Below are 20,583 nucleotides of genomic sequence, written 5' to 3' on the forward strand. Positions count from 1 at the left end.
GACTCTCTCTCTGCTCTCGCTCCACGCGACAGAGTTAACACTACCAAAGATCCTAAACGCTTTGGTTCTCCACACGACCTATCGATGTATTCGTTCGATAGCATAGTTTTCCCTAGGCCAGACCCAGCGTAAAAATACAAATAATATTTACAAAACAAACCAATTATACATCGACATAAATGCATAAATATAAACAAATAGTAAAACAATTACAATATACAAAGACACAGAAATGTTATGTCTTCAGGTAACAAAATAAGGAAAAAAATTTGCAGTGCAATAGATGGAAGTAGGAGGATATGCATTTCCGGCGTTACACACCTTGCTTGGTGCATAATACGTTGTTTTGCATCCATTTCTTCACTTTGCTCGATTTTGACACCTAGTTAGTGTCTACTATTATTGGTGCTACTAGTGATTAATTTACTGTCAATCTCAACGAAAGTTGCCAGGAATCTGTGTTACCTTTATCCAGTGTGCCGACTGGGCTGTGTTGTTGCACAGGCAGACAGAACATGCTGACACACGTCACGTAAATAAAACACCTGCTGTCGTCGCTGCCTCGGGTGGGCTGCGGGACTCTGCTGTTTGCCGTGCAGGTCACACAGGGCGGCTGCCTCTGCATAACAAGGTGTGCGGTGTGCGGTGCGCTGTGTACAGTTCGTGTCGTCCCAGGAAATGAGGCCCTGCGGCCGATACCGCATGCGGCGGGTTGCGTGCCGCGTAGGCTACGGTTTGCTGGTGAGGACGCGAAGGCACTGCGAGCCGTGGTACGCTGCCACAGCCAGTGTCTGCACTGGCACCCACGCTGACGAGCTGCGACGTTATGACCACTGCCCACCACGACGCCGGACGCCGCCTGCAGGTGCTGCGGCAACGGGATGCCCAGGGAAAGTATGTAAGAGGGACAGGGGTGAATGAGAAAATCATTCTTGTGGTGATACGGGCCGCAAATGGGGAAGTCCACTGACATAAGCTACTTGGACAGATGGCAGACTGTTATGCCACTTGCACATACGGTTACTATCCACTTCCAAAGACCGTGGTTGATGGCTCGTAAGAGAAGTACCACGAAAAAATACGCCTCATTGATTAGTGTCCTGACGATAACGTAACTATTTCTCGACTATGCGGTCCAAGCAGTAAGAATAACAAATATTGTTCACCCATAATTAAGTACTCTTTTCCGTGTATGTAAATAATCTATATCACTTTTCGCAATCAAAATTCCCTAATGAAATCTCCAAAAAAATATGCTACAATTTTAGAATGGGATTATGTCCTCATCTTCTAGAATAGAACAAGAATCTAATATAGTAGCTCTGCAGAGAGTTAAACAGGCAGCTTCGAATATCTTTGGTGAATTGCCTAATAATGTAAAAGTCGAACCGACAGCGGAGGATATTTTGAAAGTAAAAATGGAAATCATATTCTCTCTTCTAATACTTCTACACTATAGAGAAATTAGCGCTTAAAAACCAGTAAATAGAAGATAAATATGTGTACATTTGTTATTAAACGGCAGGAAATTACATCGTTCACAGTGTCGTACACCAAAAGGTACATATTTTAAAAATTTAAAACGCTGTGGTATTTATTAATGTGTAATTGGTAAGCATATACAGAAAACTAAGTCATTTACACGTATAGGTAACAACCCGTGATATATTATTTTCGCAGAAATCGTAGCAATGACAGTGTCTAATTTTCACTGGCAAATTAGCCAACAACGAAACTCATTCGTTACTCAGCAAAGAGCGTGCACGCCGTCCTGTGACAAGAGCTCCCTTGTAAGAGATCATACGGTTTATGCCGGCCGGAGTGGCCGTGCGGTTCTAGGCACTGCAGTCTGGAACCGAGTGACCGCTACGGTCGCAGGTTCGAATCCTGCCTCGGGCATGGATGTGTGTGATGTCCTTAGGTTAGTTAGGTTTAATTAGTTCTGAGCTCTAGGCGACTGATGACCTCAGAAGTTAAGTCGCATAGTGCTCAGAGCCATTTGAACTATTCGATACGGTTTATCGCACGCATCCAGTACACATAAACTCGTGCCCTGGAAATCTGTATCGGGATATAGGCTCTTATCGCTAGGAACATAAAAACAGCATGTGAGCGTAAATGACATCAGAGTCGTCCTTTGACAGTAAATCGCGACGTACGATGACGTTTATAAAATTTTGTAGATGACTGAAAGCCAAAAGCATGAAGTTAAAGATGTACTCGCTGTATTCCACTGTAAATACTCTTGATAAGGCTTCTCTCTCTATACCTCGTGTGAATCGTTGCATCGATTAACAAAACTGTTATTTGATGTTGTGAAAAACGTCAGGATTCGAACAATGTGTGTGCGAAAGTGTATGATTTCCACAGATGTAATCGACAAACACTCGATTTGGGCTGTATAGTCGCCGGCCGTAGTGGCCGAGCGGTTCTAGGCGCTACAGTCTGAAACCGAGTGACTGCTACGGTCGCAGGTTCGAATCCTGCCTCGGGCATGGATGTGTGTGATGTCTTTAGGTTAGTTAGGTTTAAGTAGTTCTAAGTTCTAGGGGACTGATGACCTCAGAAGTTAAGTGCCATAGTGCTCAGAGCCATTTTTTTGTTATGCCACTGGGCCTGGGAACGCACATCTCGAGAACTGGTTTGTGCCGCATTCCTATGCAAGGGCGTCTACGGAAGTTTGTCCAAGAGGGGTCAAGATTCAAAACTTGCTAGTTTTGGTGTACCTGATTCGGTGAGTTTGGAAACGAGTTGTACCATAAGAACAAAATTTGAATAGAAATACGTGAAACTTACTGTGTCTAAAAGATTGGGTAGATAAATAAACGGTGAGCATAAATCGATAGCACATCAAAGTAACTTTAAATGCGAACATTTTAACTTTACCGTGACTGTTATTGACATTAAATGAAACAACAATTTTACTGCTACCAGTCACTGTTTACTTACCTTCACGACGCGTTTCAAAGGTTTAAACCCCCATCATCAGCTGCATTTACATTTGTTAGTATAACATTTGTGTTTGTGTTGTGTTACGATTTTTTCGAGGAACGTGTGACACTTTCTGGTGGAGAGACAAAACACTATTTCTGAACGTGGTTTTGGGTTACTTATGACAAAAAATTAAACGTATGTCTAACGGTAAACGTAAAATAAGTAAAACAGAGTACCTCCAGTGGTCACAGGTTCCTTTCACCGTCGTAACACATCCAATATATATTGTCAATTTGTGAACAAACATGGCGCCTGGAAAGTACTGGGTATAAGGATCGTACAGCAGAAGAGAAAACATTATCACAAAGTACAAAGAATGTACACCGTAACAACATTGTTACAGAATAAATTTTAAAGGATTTGGAGATGTTTATATTGGAGTCGATTACATGCGTTGGAATAATTACTTCAGGTTGTATATAAATCCGATTTTGACAAGTTGAAATAGCTTAAACTTCATACTCTATTATACAATTAGGTGAACTGTTACAAACTTTAAGTAAAATAATCATATTGGCTACAGTGGTAAAATTATACACAAATAACAGTTTCGGTTGGGATTCAGAGATATAAATGAAGGGCTGGAGGCAGAGGGAGAGGAAGAGAAGGAGAAAGTGAAAGGGAGGTTGGAAAGAGTGATTGTATGGGAGCAAACTTTACAAGGTAGGGGGTCTTAAGACTATATCTGTTACATGTATTATCTGCATCAGGATTAGGGTAACACATCGGTTAATGCTTTAAAATATGCAGATGGATGTACAGTTTGTGGCAGTAGTTGATGTACACACACACACACACACACACACACACACACACACACACACACACACACACAAATGTCATACTAACAAATTTAAACCCACTTGATGAAGGAGGTTTAAACCTTTGAAAAACGTCGTGGGGATAAATAGTGACCGGTAACAGCAAACTTGTTGTTTCATTTAATATCAGAATAAATCTGTTTATGAATATGGATGCCACGTTTTGTATTCTACGATTTGAAAATACATCTTCTTATAGTTAAATCAAAGGTGTCCAACGAGCTACGAAATAAGCTAAAAAATATTCACACGAATCAATTCCTCACACTGTCTTAATGCTAGGTTGAAGGTGGAGATGAAAAATATGAAATCTGAAGAAGAAGCCTAAAAGGCTAATGTCACATTAATACCCCTCGAAGTGTCTGTAGAAGTTCACATCTGTTCACGTTAATAGATTTATTGCATTAGTTCTGTAATTTCTATTTTTTAATGTCGACCGACATTGTTACATCTGAATTCAATGTGAACTGAAAGCTATATTTTAGGATTGATTAGATGAAATGTAGCTCTGGGCTAATATACGACTAGATGAACGTGGGAATCCTAAAACCTTTCTCAAATATGCCGGTAAAATCAACTTTGAGCAGCGTACGACTGCACCACGATAATCCTCGTCCCTCCAGTTTGTCACATTATTGTGCAGCCATACGAGCTGGAATGCAGAATTCATAGCTCTGTGACTGCAAGCAGTGCTGTGTTGTAGTCCATAGACTTTTATAAGATTCTAGTCCCGGAGAATTCACTACTATTTTCACCCTCTTCTACTGCAGAAAAAGGTATTTTCTTTGTTTGACTGATGCCACGTGGGATTAACATCTACAGTATAATAGGGCTGTTTTCTTCCGAGTCTGCAATGTTAAATCCTGCCGTTTAGTGGAGTCGTAGACAATAACTGCTAAAAGTTCGAGATAATTGTGTAGCGAAAAAATTACGGGAGGGGGTAGATTAACGAGTAAGTGACAAGCCGTAGGAGATCTACACCTCATCACAGAACGTGGAGATCGGCAGCTCGTTCGTAGATTAGGTACTGATGTGTGGTAGATCTGACAACAATTCTAATGCAGGAGCAAGTGTGTCTGATCACACTGTTAATTGCACATTGTTTGAAAAATGGGGATCCGCAGCAGACGACCCTTACGTATTCCCAAGTTGACACAACTGTATCATTTTCCTATCTGCTGTTGACAGGAATAACATCTCGTTCCTAATTCCCTATTATATTAATTTAGTGGCTATACTTCTGTCAAATTTGCAACACTTAATATTCTCCATATCGAGTGGTATGTCTAAGTTGGATTAGCCTGCAGTTTTCTGACGTTCTATCTCTTAGTTTCAAAACCGATATTCGAAAACGTATCTTAATCCTTCACTCCGCTGCTTTGCACATCTGCAACGTAGGTTACGAGGTGGATTTTCTCTGCTGTCGGTCAGAGTTTAAAATAGCCGATTGCTTTGCTTATTTGAACTGGCATAGCAGTAAGCGGATATTGACAAATGTGGCCACGTACAAACGGTTTTGAAGTATTTTATTAAACGTTTTTCCTGTATTTCTTGACCGAACCTGTAAATGAAAAAAATTATTGCCGGTCATTTATGAAAAGATCCGAATGACGGGTTACACATTTTTGAAAACATTATTGGGAAAAGTCGTCGATCACAGTATAATATTTGAAATTTACTTATAAAACCGTCTAGATAGTCAGGCACTTTATTATAATGTGGCCGGTTTCGATCTGCTCATGGACAATGGCTGTGCACGAAGCAGGAACCGCTGAATGACGATAGTATAAAACATCGTCGGAATACTTGCCGCGTCGGTTCTGTGTTTTACACATAGCCCGGAGGCACAGGGACGAACTAGTGAATTGCCGTCAAGTTCGTAAGCTGCAATTAAAACCACAACGCTATATGCTGTATTTTTAGCGGTATCGTGACCTGAAAGTAGCGATAAAGCGCGGTTCTGCGCTACCCATGATGATTATTTATTTCTAGTTTCTGCTACCAGTCACTTTTTTATTTTATGTTTAATCTAACATAATACAACGCATTTCGAATATTCCGTTCATCTTCAGGCGTTTATACATACATACATACATACAGAGTAATGTTACATAAAAATAAACAGTCTTAAACTAGATTAATCTAGAACTCTTTGTCCATTGTTTGTTACTGTAGCGGCTGGTGTGACATTTTGGGGAGAGAAGAGGGGCAGTGTATGGCTAGAAATCGAAATCAGTGAGGTCTTCTGCTGGTTTTCTACCTTGTGGTTGACTATGTATGATATCACAGCCTGTATAGGATGCAGATAGATTTGCATCATTTATGTGTTACGAAAATAGTGTGAAACGCTTTTATATGACAGTTGATCACTTACGATTTAATCATCTTGCTGCTTCACTTGCATCACTGGTGTAATGGCGGAGCTGTTGTTTGACATTACACTATTGCACATTGTATACAATATCGGCTACAAGGAAGAAAACCACCAGAAACATCACTGATTTCTTCTGCTACAGTAACACACAAAGGACAAAGAGATCTAGATTAATCTAGTTTAAGACTGTCTATTTTTAAGTAACATTTCTCTGTATGTATGTATGTATAAACGCCTGAAGATGAACAGAACATGTTATAAACGCGTTGTATTATGTTAGAGTAAACATAAAATAAAAAAGTAACTGGTAGCAAAAACTAGAAATAAATAATCATCCCGCTCAGTTACGGTTCACAAACATAGCCATTATGGCTGAAAATAATAATAAATACCAATGTTGATGTCTGCGAGTATGGCGTCGGCCGATTCCAATTCTCTAGCGTCATCATGAGGGGAGCCATCACACGACTCCAATCATGTCTCACACTGATTGAGGGAACAATGACGGTACAATGATTCATCACGGACATTTGTTACCTCTTATGCGGCAGTATTGTAGTACCATTTTTCAACACGATAATGTTCGTCCACTCATGGCACGTGTCTATAAATCCTGTTGTGATGCTGAAGTACTCGCGTAGCCAACACGATCTCCAGATCCGTTCCCTATAGAACATGTGTGCGACTGGCACGAACTTCAACTTCGTCCTGGCGCTTATATTCATTTTATGAATGACCATTTACGACAGTTGGCCCGCCTTGCCTCAGGAGAGGAAAGATTATATTTATGAACCATTCCCAACCGAATCGGTGCATGCATGCAGGACACAGCGGGTACAATGTCATGCTGATAACGGGCCTTCTACTGTTAAGCAACCGGCCGCGCTGCTGCTACGGCCGCAGGTTCGAATCCTGCACCGGTCATGGATGTATGTGATGTCCTTAGGTTAGTTAGGTTTAAGTAGTTCTAAATCTAGGGGACTGATGACCTCAGATGTTCATTCCCATAGTGATCAGAGCCATTTGAACCATTTTTTACTGTTAAGCTCTTTGTATTGTGTAATCCTTGGACAAAACGTTACATATCATCTCATGCTGTGAAATATCATTCTGTTTCTTCCTCCCCTTTCAGGTGCTTCGCTTTTCTTCTAAGGCAGTGTAAATTAATACTGAAAAGGTCCGCCCCGGTAGCTGAGTGGTCAGCGTGACAGACTGTCAATCCTAAGGGCCCGGGTTCGATTCCCGGCTGGGTCGGAAATTTTCTCCGCTCAGGGACTGGATGTTCTGTTGAGCTACCGAAGCACGACTCACGCCCGGTACTCACAGCTTCACTTCTGCCAGTACCTCGTCTCCTACCTTCCAAACTTTACAGAAGCTCTCCTGCAAACCTTGCAGAACTAGCAATCCCGAAAGAAAGGATATTGCGGAGACATGGCTTAGCCACAGCCTGGGGGATGTTTCCAGAATGAGATTTTCACTCTGCAGCGGAGTGTGCGCTGATATGAAACTTCCTGGCAGATTAAACTCGGGACCTTTGCCTTTCGCGGGCAAGTGCTCTACCAACAGAGCTACCGAAGCACGACTCACACCCAGTACTCACAGCTTCACTTCTGGTTCGCAGGAGAGCTTCTGTAAAGTTTGGAAGGTAGGAGACGAGGTACTGGCAGAAGTGAAGCTGTGAGTACCGGGCGTGAGTCGTGCTTCGGTAGCTCTGTTGGTAGAGCACTTGCCCGCGAAAGGCAAAGGTCCCGAGTTCGAGTCTCGGTCGGGCACACAGTTTTAATCTGCCAGGAAGTTTCATATCAGCGCACACTCCGCTGCAGAGTGAAAATCTCATTCTGGAAACATCCCCCAGGCTGTAGCTAAGCCATGTCTCCGCAATATCCTTTCTTTCGGGATTGCTAGTTCTGCAAGGTTCGCAGGAGAGCTTCTGTAAAGTTTGGAAGGTAGGAGACGAGGTACTGGCAGAAGTGAAGCTGTGAGTACCGGGCGTGAGTCGTGCTTCGGTAGCTCTGTTGCTAGAGCACTTGCCCGCGAAAGGCAAAGGTCCCGAGTTCGAGTCTCGGTCGGGCACACATTTTAATCTGCCAGGAAGTTTCAAGTAGGGTGTTGTATCTCAGGTATTCGCAACAGTAATTTGTGGACTAGGAAGCAGGAGTCAGACCAGGACAGCTGGGCACACTAAAGAATATGAACGAGGAATGCTATAACTGAATAATCAAACACATTTACTCATAGTGGGAGAAGCAAACGTGTAGAAATTAGCAAACATTTCCAATCTCTGAATAAATTCTTTCATCAGTTCAACAGCACACTATCTTTCCAGCTGCGCTGGTTCTCGCAGACGTAATACGACGTCCAGAAGGAGATTTTCACTCTGCAGCAGAGTGTGCGCTGTTATGAAACTTCCTGGCACATTAAAACTGCGTGCCCGACCGAGACTCAAACTCGGAATCTTTGCCTTTCGCGGGCAAGTGCTCACCATCTGAGCTACGCAAGCACGACTCACGCCCCGTCCTCACAGCTTTACTTCTGCCAGTACATCGTCTCCTACCTTCCAAACTTTACAGAAGCTCTCCTGCGAACCTAGCAGAACTAGCACTCCTGAAAGAAAAGATATTGCGGAGACATGGCTTAGCCACACAGCCTGGGGGATGTTTTCGAAATGAGATTTTCACTCTGCAGCGGAGTGGACGCTGATATGAAACTTACTGGCAGATTAAAACTGTGTACCGGACCGAGACTCGAACTCGGGATCTTTGAGTCCCGTGGGCAAGTGCTCGCCATCTGAGCCCCGTCCTTGGAAGTTAGGAGACGATTTACTGGCAGAAGTGAAGCAGTGAGGACGAGGCGTGAGTCGTGCTTGGGTAGCTCAGATGGTGAGCACTTGCCTGCGAAAGGCAAAGGTCCCGAGTTTGAGACTCGGTCTGGCACTTAGTTTTAATCTGCCAGGAAGTTTCAACTATGACGTCGGCAGCCACTGTCTGGTGGAGCTGAGCTACTGAACTGACGAGACGATCTGGGTTGACGAACTGGATCCTCGAGTGCATTCGTCTGCTCCCTGTGTGCCAGCGCCGGAGAGGGCGCTGGTGTAGTGCAGTCTTTCTGGAGAGGGGAGGTGTGGCGTCTGATTTGTGTATTGTAGGGGCCCCGGTGGTCCCGGTCGCCTACGGTGGACTGGAGGTCGAGCGGTGACCTCTCGAGTTGTCAGGAAGCTAGGAAATGGCTGTAGAATCGTCAGAAACGCCAAAGAAACATTATTAATTCATAACACCTTTATTCCTGCCGAGTACAGTGTGGCTTGGTGATATCAACGACCTTCCCCGAGTCCTCGCTGACTGGTAGCGATGACACCAGCTCCGGGCCGCTTGCTAGCGCAGCGCCGCGTGCTGTAACGTAGCGGAGGAATGTCCTTACTTCGTACTTCGGCCGCGCGTGGCTGGCGGCGACCGGCTTCCGGCCGGCTCGGCTGCGGACAGCAAGCTGTTGCGCGTGGAAGCTCTGGGTTGGAGTCCCGACGCTGTCGGCACGAGAGGCGTTCTCGTAGTGCGGAGTGTATCCCGCCCCATCTTTTTCCCTGCTCCTCCTGGTGGCTCGTCCGTGGTGAACGGGCGGAACGGGCTGCAGTCCCCCGGCGTCGTCGGCTCACCCGGCTGTGACGGCGGATGCACGGGGCCTAGGCCCCGCACGATCTCGACGACGGCTCACTGATGTGGGACAGCATTGGCGGCGCGCGAGTCTGCCGTGGTGTCTGCTAATCCTGGGTTGATGATTGACAGCGGCAGCAGAGAGGACCAGAGCTGGTACTGTCCCCTCACGTCTGCTACTGGATGGGCTGTCCTTACTGCAACATCTCCTCAATAAAGATTAACATGTCGATCACTTATCAGAGCGCTACGCAGCGACCCAGTACACATCTAACTGCAAGTGCCCTGTTGCTATCAAAGCTGGCGTATTTAAAGGAAGCACGAGCGACGTCCTGACGTCATGCTCGTTTGTAATGAATGCATTCGTTCCACTTATACTGTTGATTCATCTGTCGTACTCGCCCCGTAGGTGTTCTTGCGACAGAGTTACGTGTTGTTACGGCAGATTTACGCGAAGTTGTGAAATGCAGTACAGCTGACGCTATACCTCTGTCTCACACTCTACGAAAGTATCCGTCTAACACAAACTCGCATGCTAAGCAATCCTCTCTCAGCTGTTGTGTGTAACCAGGCCATTGCCCCTGTGTGACGACACATTCTGATACATTCGCAGTCCTCTTAGCTCTTGGCTAACCTACTGCCTCTGGCTCTCGGCATAGGCAAAGAAACTTTGACAATATTCCACGTTTCCAACTTTTTACTATTCCACGACACTGCAGTATACTGCCAACCTGGCCCCACCCCTCTGGGTCCACAGACACTGACGTTCGCGCTGGGGAGGGGGGGGGGGGAGGGGCTTTTGACGGCCCGCGCATGAGCTGTGTGTTACGATGACGTCACATAGGAGGTGACGTGCGACTGCAAAAGTAAAACAAACAAAAAAATCACGAGAATATCAGCTACTGCGGCAGAAGGAATTGCTGAGTGGCGCCGTCGCCCAGGCTTTCAGGGTCAACATGTAGGGAGCAGAGGGGAAGAAAACCTCCTTGGCAGCTCTCGCGGTGTGCGGGTCAAGCCGTGGGGTGGGGGACAAGAGCTCTCCATTAGCGCCACTGCTGACTGCTGCGGTCCCGCGCTCGCCCCGGCCCGGCTGGCTCACCGTAGGCTGGCAGCGGTCCAGGAAAGCGCACCCTCGTCTCTGCCGCGCTGCCTGCCGCTTGCCAATCCTGCCGCCACGGTATGCTAATACGCAGGTCCCGCCACTCCGCACGGAGCGTGCGCCACTTGACTCCCCTTGCTGCATCTCCGACGCGTGCTCGAAACCACGCTTTGCCCGTTTTCACGCGTAAGAGACCTCCGAATCCATCGAATTTGTGTTGACAGTTGTTGCAAACTGAAGATCTTTTCTTCCGTGCAACTTCTGTTTGATGTAAGATGATACATTTTCAATAGGATTGGCGTCAGGAGACTGTGAGGACCAATCCAGAACCTGAAAACCTCCTTGCTTATTCCAGTCGCTGCGAAGCTTGTTGCACTGCTTCAGATCATTGTCCCCTTGCAGTGTGCACTCTTCATTTTTCTTAATTAACAAACGTTTTGCAGTAGGCATCACACCTGTTTGATAAATCCTTCTGTGCGTTTAAACTACCGGTAACCCCGTGGATACAATCAAGTGCCTCAATAAAGAATTCCAAGTAAACTAATACTTTATGGACATTGCATAAACGACCAAGACGTGCTCGAGTGGACTGCGAAAGAACTAAGGTGACATCTTTTACCAACTGTGTGTAGTGCCGACCACGCTGCTACTTAACAGGTTGTACAGTTGGCAATAGAATTAACTTTTTAACCCCTACAATTTTCCCACGTTGTGACGCAGAAATGTGAAATTTAGTGCAAAGATCTTGAGGGTATTTTTGTTCTGTCGTTGCAACTACAAAAATGCATGATTTTTTCAGCAGACGCATTGAGCCTTATTAAGGTAAAGTGTGACATTTCTACGGGGTCTTTGGGCAGAAATATGGTTAAATATGTTGCCAGCGAGACATCAGTAACCCACCTTACAGCTTTGTCCTTTTTTCGATTGCGCCGACACTTAGCTGTTTGAAGGTTCACCGGACCCGAAGATGAGTCACGGGACGACACGCCTTTGTACCGTTACAGAGGACAGTTGTAGAAATCTTTCAACTAAATTCTTCATTTGTGTGTCGATAGTGTCCGTAGTTGCTTTATAATTCTTGAGAGTATTTTTATTCTGTCGTTGCACCTACCAACATGAGTGATTTTTTTCAGCAGACGCGTTTCGCTTTATTAAGGTAAAGCATCATCAGTGGTCTGTAATTAAGTTATTTAGATTTTTATTTGCTTTTAGATCGAAAAAAAGTTCGTTAAGAATAATACCTGCCATCGGAGACTTTTATGGAGACGGAAGAGTTTACTTTCAACAAGATGGTACCCCAGCCCACTATCAAAATCGTGTTAGGACGTATCTCGACGAAAATCTTCCAGGAAGATGGATAGGCCGTAGAGGTGCTGTGGAGTATCCACCACGTTCCCCAAACTCCTCTGGACTTTTACCTGTGGGGAACACTAAAGGACGTCGTTTATCGACAAAAGCCAGGCACATTGGATGAACTTCGAGAATCCATCTACAGTCATGTGCAAATATCCAACTGAACACGTTGCATTTCGGCGGTATCGTTCGTGTGTGGATGTTAATGGTGACCATTTCGAACACTTACAGTGATATCTTTAAGTTGGACTTTAAGCTACACTTTCGCCAAAAATGAGACAACTCCGTCAATTAGTTTGCAAGTTATGGCCATTTAAACACTGGATACATTTTTTGGACCCCTCTGTACAAACCACTGTGCCTGTATTAACACGTTGCTCCATGTGTACACATTTGTAATATAAAATTTGTTATTAAATTAGCAGATCTTCTGATGACGGGGAACGTCCGAAACGCCTCATGAAAATAGAGGAGATTCATTAACATCTAGTGACTACTTTTTGCGATTGACAGCTCTTTTAGAATCATAATAAAAATCATTTGAATCCAACTGCTTTCTGGTGTACTGTATCCTCTGTCACAGCTTGGTGAAACTGAAATAAGAAAATATTCTCTGGGTCGATATAATGTCAAAACGTGGAATCGTATTCTGAGTTGTACTGTTGCTGTTCAGCTATTTCTTTTGTTACTGAACGACCCTCGTATCTCAAATTAACACACGTACTCGAACTCAACCGTGACAAGGCACTGCGCTCTTGATGACCATTCGTTTCTTGGCACTCCAGTCAGCTTTTTTATACTGAGACAACGTGGAAAGGTACCTGCTTCTCCTTCCTACCTTCCATCGTTAAGTTTGAAAGACGTCCGTTTATTTGAGTATATCTTTCATTGTTGTATAGCTACCGACTAGACTATATTATCATTTACATATTCCACCTTTACCGTTTTCTACTCGGACCAATGCCTATGAGAAGTGATTTGTGGCGTATTTGTTTCATTTTAATCCTAACTTTCGGTTTATGATCAGCAGCCTCTCTTTCTTGAACACGCCCTGTCTTTCATATGATCCATTCTGTTTTTTTTCTGCTCTCTCCAAGCTTAGAAACGAAAGGATGAAGCGTTGGACTGCACTGGACATGGGAGGAAGGGAAGAACGGTGAAATCGAAGAAAAAGAAGAGACGATCTATCCAGCTGAATTTGTGGACATGTTTCTCCATTTGTTGACGCAAGTTTCGAAATCTTTTATGAGAGAATGACCGTTGAAATGACGAAGAAGGTCCTTTTGACAAGGGCGGATTGGGCCCGGAAGTTAGAGCTGTGACTGGCCGGATGGTGCGCCAAAAAGTGGCTCCTCTGATGTGTGTAGTGGAGCGAACGTGGCAGTTGAGCTAAAGGCTGGACACCTTGTAGATGCTGCTGGCCGATAGGAACACGCTGTGTAGATGTAGCACGATACAATGATTGTTAGTTCGTGATCAGTGCTGGTTAGCAATCCCTGTTGTTTCTACCAAACTCTTTCCGAATTGCTGAAGCTAAATTCTTTACATAACGCTATTGTAGGATGAACAGTGTGTTCGTCCTCTTGTTTCAATGACTGAAATTAGCGTCTATTTTTCTCTGTCACGGTATCGTTGTTCCGTGCAAATCAGAAACATGGCTTTCTCTCCTTTTATTTGCTCTCAACAGTACTTATCTCTTTTACAGTATGCTGGACCACATAAAAGCTTACAAAATCCTTTCCCTTGTTGTCATAGTTACGCAGCTGAACTTCCTCCTTGTAAAAAGTCTCTGTAATAAATCCAAAGGCTTAAAATTCCAAAGGCTTAAAATTCAGTGCTTGCTTCATGTCTCCCATGTCATTTCCAGGTGCATTTGGCAATGGATCATAATACACACACACACACACATATATATATATATATATATATATATATATATATATATATATATATATATATATATGTGTGTGTGTGTGTGTGTGTGTGTGTGTGTGTGTGAGACGCAAAGAAACTGGTACACCTGCCTCATATCGTGTAGGGCCCCCGCGAACATGCAGAAGTGGCGCAACATCACGTGGCATGGACTCTACTGATGTGTGACGTTGTGCTGGAGAGAACTGACGCCATGAATCCTGCAGGGCTGTCCACAAATCCGTAAGGGTACGAGGGGGTGGAGGTCTCTCCTGAACAGCAGGTTGCAAGGCATCCCAGATGTGCTCAATAATGTTAATGTATGGTGAGTTTGGTAGCCAGCGGAAGTGTTTAAACTCGGAAGAGTATTCCTGGAGCCACTCTGTAACAATTATGGACGTTGTCCTGCTGGAATTGCCCAAGTCCGTCGGAATGTGTAATGGACTTGAATGGACGCGGGTGATCAGACAGGATGCTTACGTACGTGTCACCTGTCACAGTCATATCTAGACGTATCGGGGCTCCAGTATTAATCTAACTGCGCACGCCTCACAACCATTAGAGAACCTCCACCAGCGAGGCTCAAATGGCTCTGAGCACTATGGGACTTAACTTCTGAGGCCATGAGTCCCCTAGAACTTATAACTACTTAAACCTAACTAACCTATGACATCACACACATCCACGCAGGAGGCAGGATTCGAACCTGCGACCGTAGCGTTCGCGCGGTTCGACTGTAGCGAGTAGAACCGCTCGACCACTCCGACCGGCTCCACCAGCTTGTTCAGTCCCCTGCTTACATAAAGGGACTATGGATTAGTGAGGTTGTCTCCATACCAGTACAGTTCCATCCCCTCAATTAAATTTGAAACTAGATTCGTACAACTAGGCAACATCTTTCCAGTCATCAACAGTCCAATGTCGGTGTTGACGGGCCCAGGCGCGGCCTAAAACTTTGTGTCGTGCAGTCATCAAGAATACAACAGCGGGCCTTCGGCTCCGAAAGCTCATATCGATGATGTTTCCTTGAATGGTTCGCACGCTGACACTTTTTGATCGCCCAGCTTTGAACTCAGCAGCAGTTTGGGGAAGTGTTGCTTTTCTGTCACGTCGAACAATTCACTTCAGTCGTCGTTGGTCCCGTTCTTGCAATACCTGTTTCCGACCTCAGCGACGTCAGAGATTTGATGTTTTACCGGATTCCTGATATTCACGGTACACTCGTGAAATGGTCGTACGGGAAAATGGCCACTTCATCGCTACCTCGGAGATGCTGTGTCCCATCGCTCGTGCGCCGACTGTAACACCAAGTCCAAACTCACTTAAATCTTGATGATCTGCCATTGTAGCAGCAGTAACCGATCTAACAACTGCACGAGACACTTGTTGTCTTATATAGTCGTTGCCGACCGTAGCGTCGTATTTTGCCTGTTTACATGTCTCTGTATTTGAATACGCATACCTACACCTGTTCCTTGGCGCATATGGTTAAACATTGGGTTCGTCGATGTTGTACTGCTTGTTCCCGTTGCATCAGGGTAAAGAAATTGTTTACTTGCCTTCAGTGCAGAAATTCCTCCTACTTGCGACGGGGAGGAAAATAAAGGAAGTGCGGTTGCAGAGCTCCCACGAATGTGCATATACAAATGTTGCTAAAAAAATGTTATTGCAAATTATTGGCTCTCACGTAAGTCTCAGGGGATGATTTCCACACTTGGTGCATTAGTACACTGTTCCACACCCGCGCATTAGTTATAGTTTTTTGAATTAATTATTCACTCAGACGTAAGTACAGTTTATGCTAGGGAACAAGAATTGGGCGATTATTATACTAAAATCAGTTATTGACGACACAGTTCAATCACTATTTATTGGTATTGTTCTTTTCTTTCACACAATGAAATTAGCACTGGTGAGACGGTTTACAGTTTTACTTTAATAATAATCTGACTCCGAGCCTCCAATAGCAGTAATGTAGGCTGCTATAATTACTAAACCAATTCGAACAGAACCACAAGTCCCACTGTCCTTTTTGTTCTAACAGTTTCAGCGCGAAATCACAGTTGTAAACTTACGACGATGTATACCTCGTAAATCGTACTCACACAAATAATCGTAGCACTTCCAGTTCACCAAATATATGCTTGCACACTTGCACTATTAAACAATACTCATTGTCGGAATAAATCGGCTCGAAAAAGAATTCTCAAACGACCACATGGGCCACCCTCAAGTGGGACTCGCTCGCCACCCACCCTACAGAACGACTGACCAACTACTGCCCATTGGCCAAGATGACCAGTTAAGGTTACAAATTTTGATACATACATCCCTCGACAGAAATAAGTGCACCATCGGAACCGCACTAAAAAGTACATCCTATTTACTATGTAACATTAATTTCTAGGATTATTCTATCGCCCGTAAATCAAGTTTTAGTTTTTGCAAAATTTCGCCACTTAGCGCAAATTTGTTTGTTTACATCTGTGCTGGCACCGTTTTTAGACGTAATCCATAGCGATCTACACATTGCGGTGCTCAAAATCTTCATATGTATAATGGTTAATTAATTATGGGCGATTTGAAAACTATTGCAAGTTAAGTGTTATAGTATAACGTAACTAGTTTAAAACACGTGTGATACCACCCAAAATATTATATAGTGCCGTTCTTTACGTCATGAATTTTCTATTGAATTTTATAAAAAAAAATTTCTCAAACTTTGTTTAATGCTCTGTACGGGCTTAATTATTTATGAACCTTAACATATGACTACGGCACTCGACCCGCTATGACGAGACGTTTTTAATGAGTGCTCGCTCATCCCTGTAAGTTGTTATTTACTATTTTTATTAATCTTTCAGTATTCGTGATATTAACCGATTTTGAGGTTACTATAACTTTTGCGTCTCGTGACTTGAAATAAAGATCTATCTTTCACAAGTTGCATATTGCTGACCACAATCCACTGACGCATCGCTCTTCACCGTAAGCTACATAGTTTTCGCGTGATGCGCGAAAAACCAAACAATGCCCCAAGCTGCGGGCAACGTGGCCGCCCGGCGGCATAGGCGTCCCACGGACCGTTGCAAATCTTGCCCGGGCGCGCCACGCGCTTTTGCGAATCGCGCACCATGTAGCGCGCTCGTTCTCCACAAATCAATCCTTCCATACTAGAGGTATTCATCTAGTAACGGGGATTTGTACAGTCACTTACTCTAACCAACCACGTTGCACTTTAGGGGTACGACACCTTCATCAGTGGACGTGACAAAGAGACAATGCGAATTAGTAGTTAAACGTATTCAAGCCCCATTTTTGTCTATTTTTCACCAAAAACACACTAGTTTACCAACAGATCACTGCATGTTACCACAGCCGTACTACAACTGAAGCCCTAAGCACCGATTTTGTTATCAGTTGCTGGAATACTTTCGGTGTCGGCACAAGGATCGTGTGTCGCAGTCCGCCGAAGCAAAGACAGTGAACTTTTCGTTGCGAAAGAAGTCGCGATTTCGGCCCAGTGCTTGACACTCGTCTCCTGGATGTCGCGCTGTCAGACATCAGCCTACCCCCTCTCCTCCCCGCCCCCTCATGAGACTTTGCCGGGTCGGTAGACGTGGCCGGAATTCCAGCGCGCTCGCTGCTAGATTAGACTTCGCCCTCATCAGGAGTTCTGCGCACATTCCGCAGCCGAGTCGCGACGCGTCGTTTCCCTGGCTGTCGTGCCGCGCCGCTCAGCCGCTTACTCACCCGCGGCTGTCTCTGTTACGGATGGCGGCCGAGCCCTCCCCCGGGATAAAGAAATCTCCACCGTACGCCGCTGCCTTGTTACGAGGATTTGTTTTAGAAAGTCAAAAGAAGCCCGGATCATCTCGGGTACTTTATCGGCAGACTTGAAGTACCTTAAAAAGTTATCTCTTAGGGGTCTTGCTCGCTGGTGCTTCATTAATCAAGACGACAGTGATAAATATTTGTCTACCGAGCGCCGGTCATTTTAAATTCTCCCATAAACTGAAAGCAACAGCTTCCAATGTGTCCCAACGCTCGTGGTTTATACTAGAGTCGTCCTTGAAGTCACAAAAACGAAAGAAAAACATTTTTACAGAAATCATTTCAGTATAATAACAGGTTACTGTAGCACCCTGTCACACTGGAATGGAATAATTTTGTAGGCAAATCGTTTCATATACAAAAGTTTTTAGATTGGGCTCGACCGCTACCGTCATGAATAACAACTGAAAATACATGTGGCGGTAATCAGTCACATTCACTATATCGTGTGTTCCACTTCGCGTTTCGGAGGATTATACCGCCATTAGCAATTGGGTTTTATCAAATGGTTCAAATGGCTCTGAGCACTATGGGACCTAACTGCTGAGGTCATCAGTCCCCTAGAACTTAGAACTACTTAAACCTAACTAACCTAAGGACATCACACACACATCCATGACCGAGGCAGGATTCGAACCTGCGACCGTAGCGATCACGCGGTTCCAGACTGTAGCGCCTAGAACCGCTCGGCCACTACGACCGGCGGTTTTTATCATTCATTTACATCGCTATACGGCGTTTGCCTTGCCTACGGCACAGACAGGCATAAGAAAACAAAACAAAAATCTATTTTAGTGTAGAGCTCTAAATTAAGCGGGTATTTTGTTTACACAGGTGAACAGTAGTACAAATTCGAATACATGTGAGTGGTTACAGAATCCTTTTCCAGTCGTATTTACATCACGTACTGTTCTCTACGGTAAGGAAAAAAGGCGTATTGAATTCGTCTCGTAATATGCCTTCTTTGCTTAGTGGTGTAAATGCGACTGACAAAGGAGCCTGTGAGCACTCAAAGGTATTTACATTTCTACTACTGTTCGCCTACGTAATCAAAACATCCACATAAGTTTGAGTTTGGTACTAAAACACACACATACACACACACACACACACACACACACACACACACACTAACACAAGTGCCACGGAGTCCCTAAATGTCGTAGTAAATACAGTATATCCATGCCTTATAAACTGACAGTAATCCACTAATGTAATCCAACTGAATGTTTGCACCCATTGTACGAGGGATGGAACTTAAATAGTGGCAACTATTTATTCACAACCCATACAAAAGAGTTACATGTTTGCACCTGTTACTGTCCTTCAAAGTAGTCACCAGCGCTGTGTAGAAGGCGTTGCCAGCGATGTGGAAGGCGTAGTATACCGTTAACAGAGCCTGTTCTGTTGACGTTGCGAATGGAGCGGTCTGCTGCCTGTCGAATCTCTGGAACAGTTCTGAAGCGAATGCCACGAAGTTGTTCCTTCATCTTCGGAATCAAATCAAAGTCACAACGACTTCAGTCCGCGGAGTATGGTGGATGGAACAGTACTTCCCAGTCCCATCGACCGAACAGAGCAGCCACAGCTTGCGCTGTATGCTCCCGCGCATAGTCGTGCAAAATGATGGGTGGGTTGCGCGGAAAATGTCGCCGCTTCTTCCGCAAAGCTGGTCGCAGGTGATACTCCAAAAACTAACAGTAATACTGTGCACTGACAGTCATTCAATCTTGATCCAACTCCGTTGTTCCTGTTTCGAAAACATAGTGACACCGTTACGTTAGACCGCTCGCTCACAAGTGACAGTGTTTGCCTCGATTTTGCACACGCCGGTGACGTGGGAAGGGCGAGTCCATTTGCTCGGAGGTAAGGTAGGTATGTCAATAACGTGTGCTATCAGCGACAATAGTAAATTCCATTGCATAAAGTCTCCGCCGGCCGCGGTGGTCTAGCGGTTCTAGGCGCGCAGTCCGGAACCGCGCGACCGCTACGGTCGCAGGTTCGAATCCTGCCTCGGGCATGGACGTGTGTGATGTCCTTAGGTTAGTTAGGTTTAAGTAGTTCTAAGTTCTAGGGGACTGATGACCACAGTAGTTAAGTCCCATAGTGCTCAGAGCCATTTGAGCCCATAAAGTCTCCACAGGCAACCGATTGGAACTAACTGGTAGCTATATTGACCTAGGTTACGACAGCTACTAGGGGTGTCTTCATCAGAATGAAATTCTGATAAATCGTAAACTTACATCGATACAAAGCAAGGGTCAGAATTTAGAGCAACTATACTCAAATCAAAAGTTAAATGAAACGTTCTAGCCCTTTCCACGAGTGCCCAGCAGAGAACATCAGACTGAGTTGTTCCTAGCTGGGCACAAGTTGCTGTCAGAAGCACGCCGACAAAATTCTGCGTATCAGTTGTACACAGTCCTTCTTGGAGATTGAGACTAACTGACTGGTTATATTACTTGGTATTATTTCGAGCCCTGTCAATAACGTAGATTTGCAAATCCACGATTCCGATGGATGTACTTGTCTTGTAGTCATTTGTTGTAC

This window comes from Schistocerca serialis, chromosome 1 (genome assembly GCF_023864345.2).
Source record: "Schistocerca serialis cubense isolate TAMUIC-IGC-003099 chromosome 1, iqSchSeri2.2, whole genome shotgun sequence".
In the NCBI taxonomy this organism is placed as follows: domain Eukaryota; kingdom Metazoa; phylum Arthropoda; class Insecta; order Orthoptera; family Acrididae; genus Schistocerca; species Schistocerca serialis.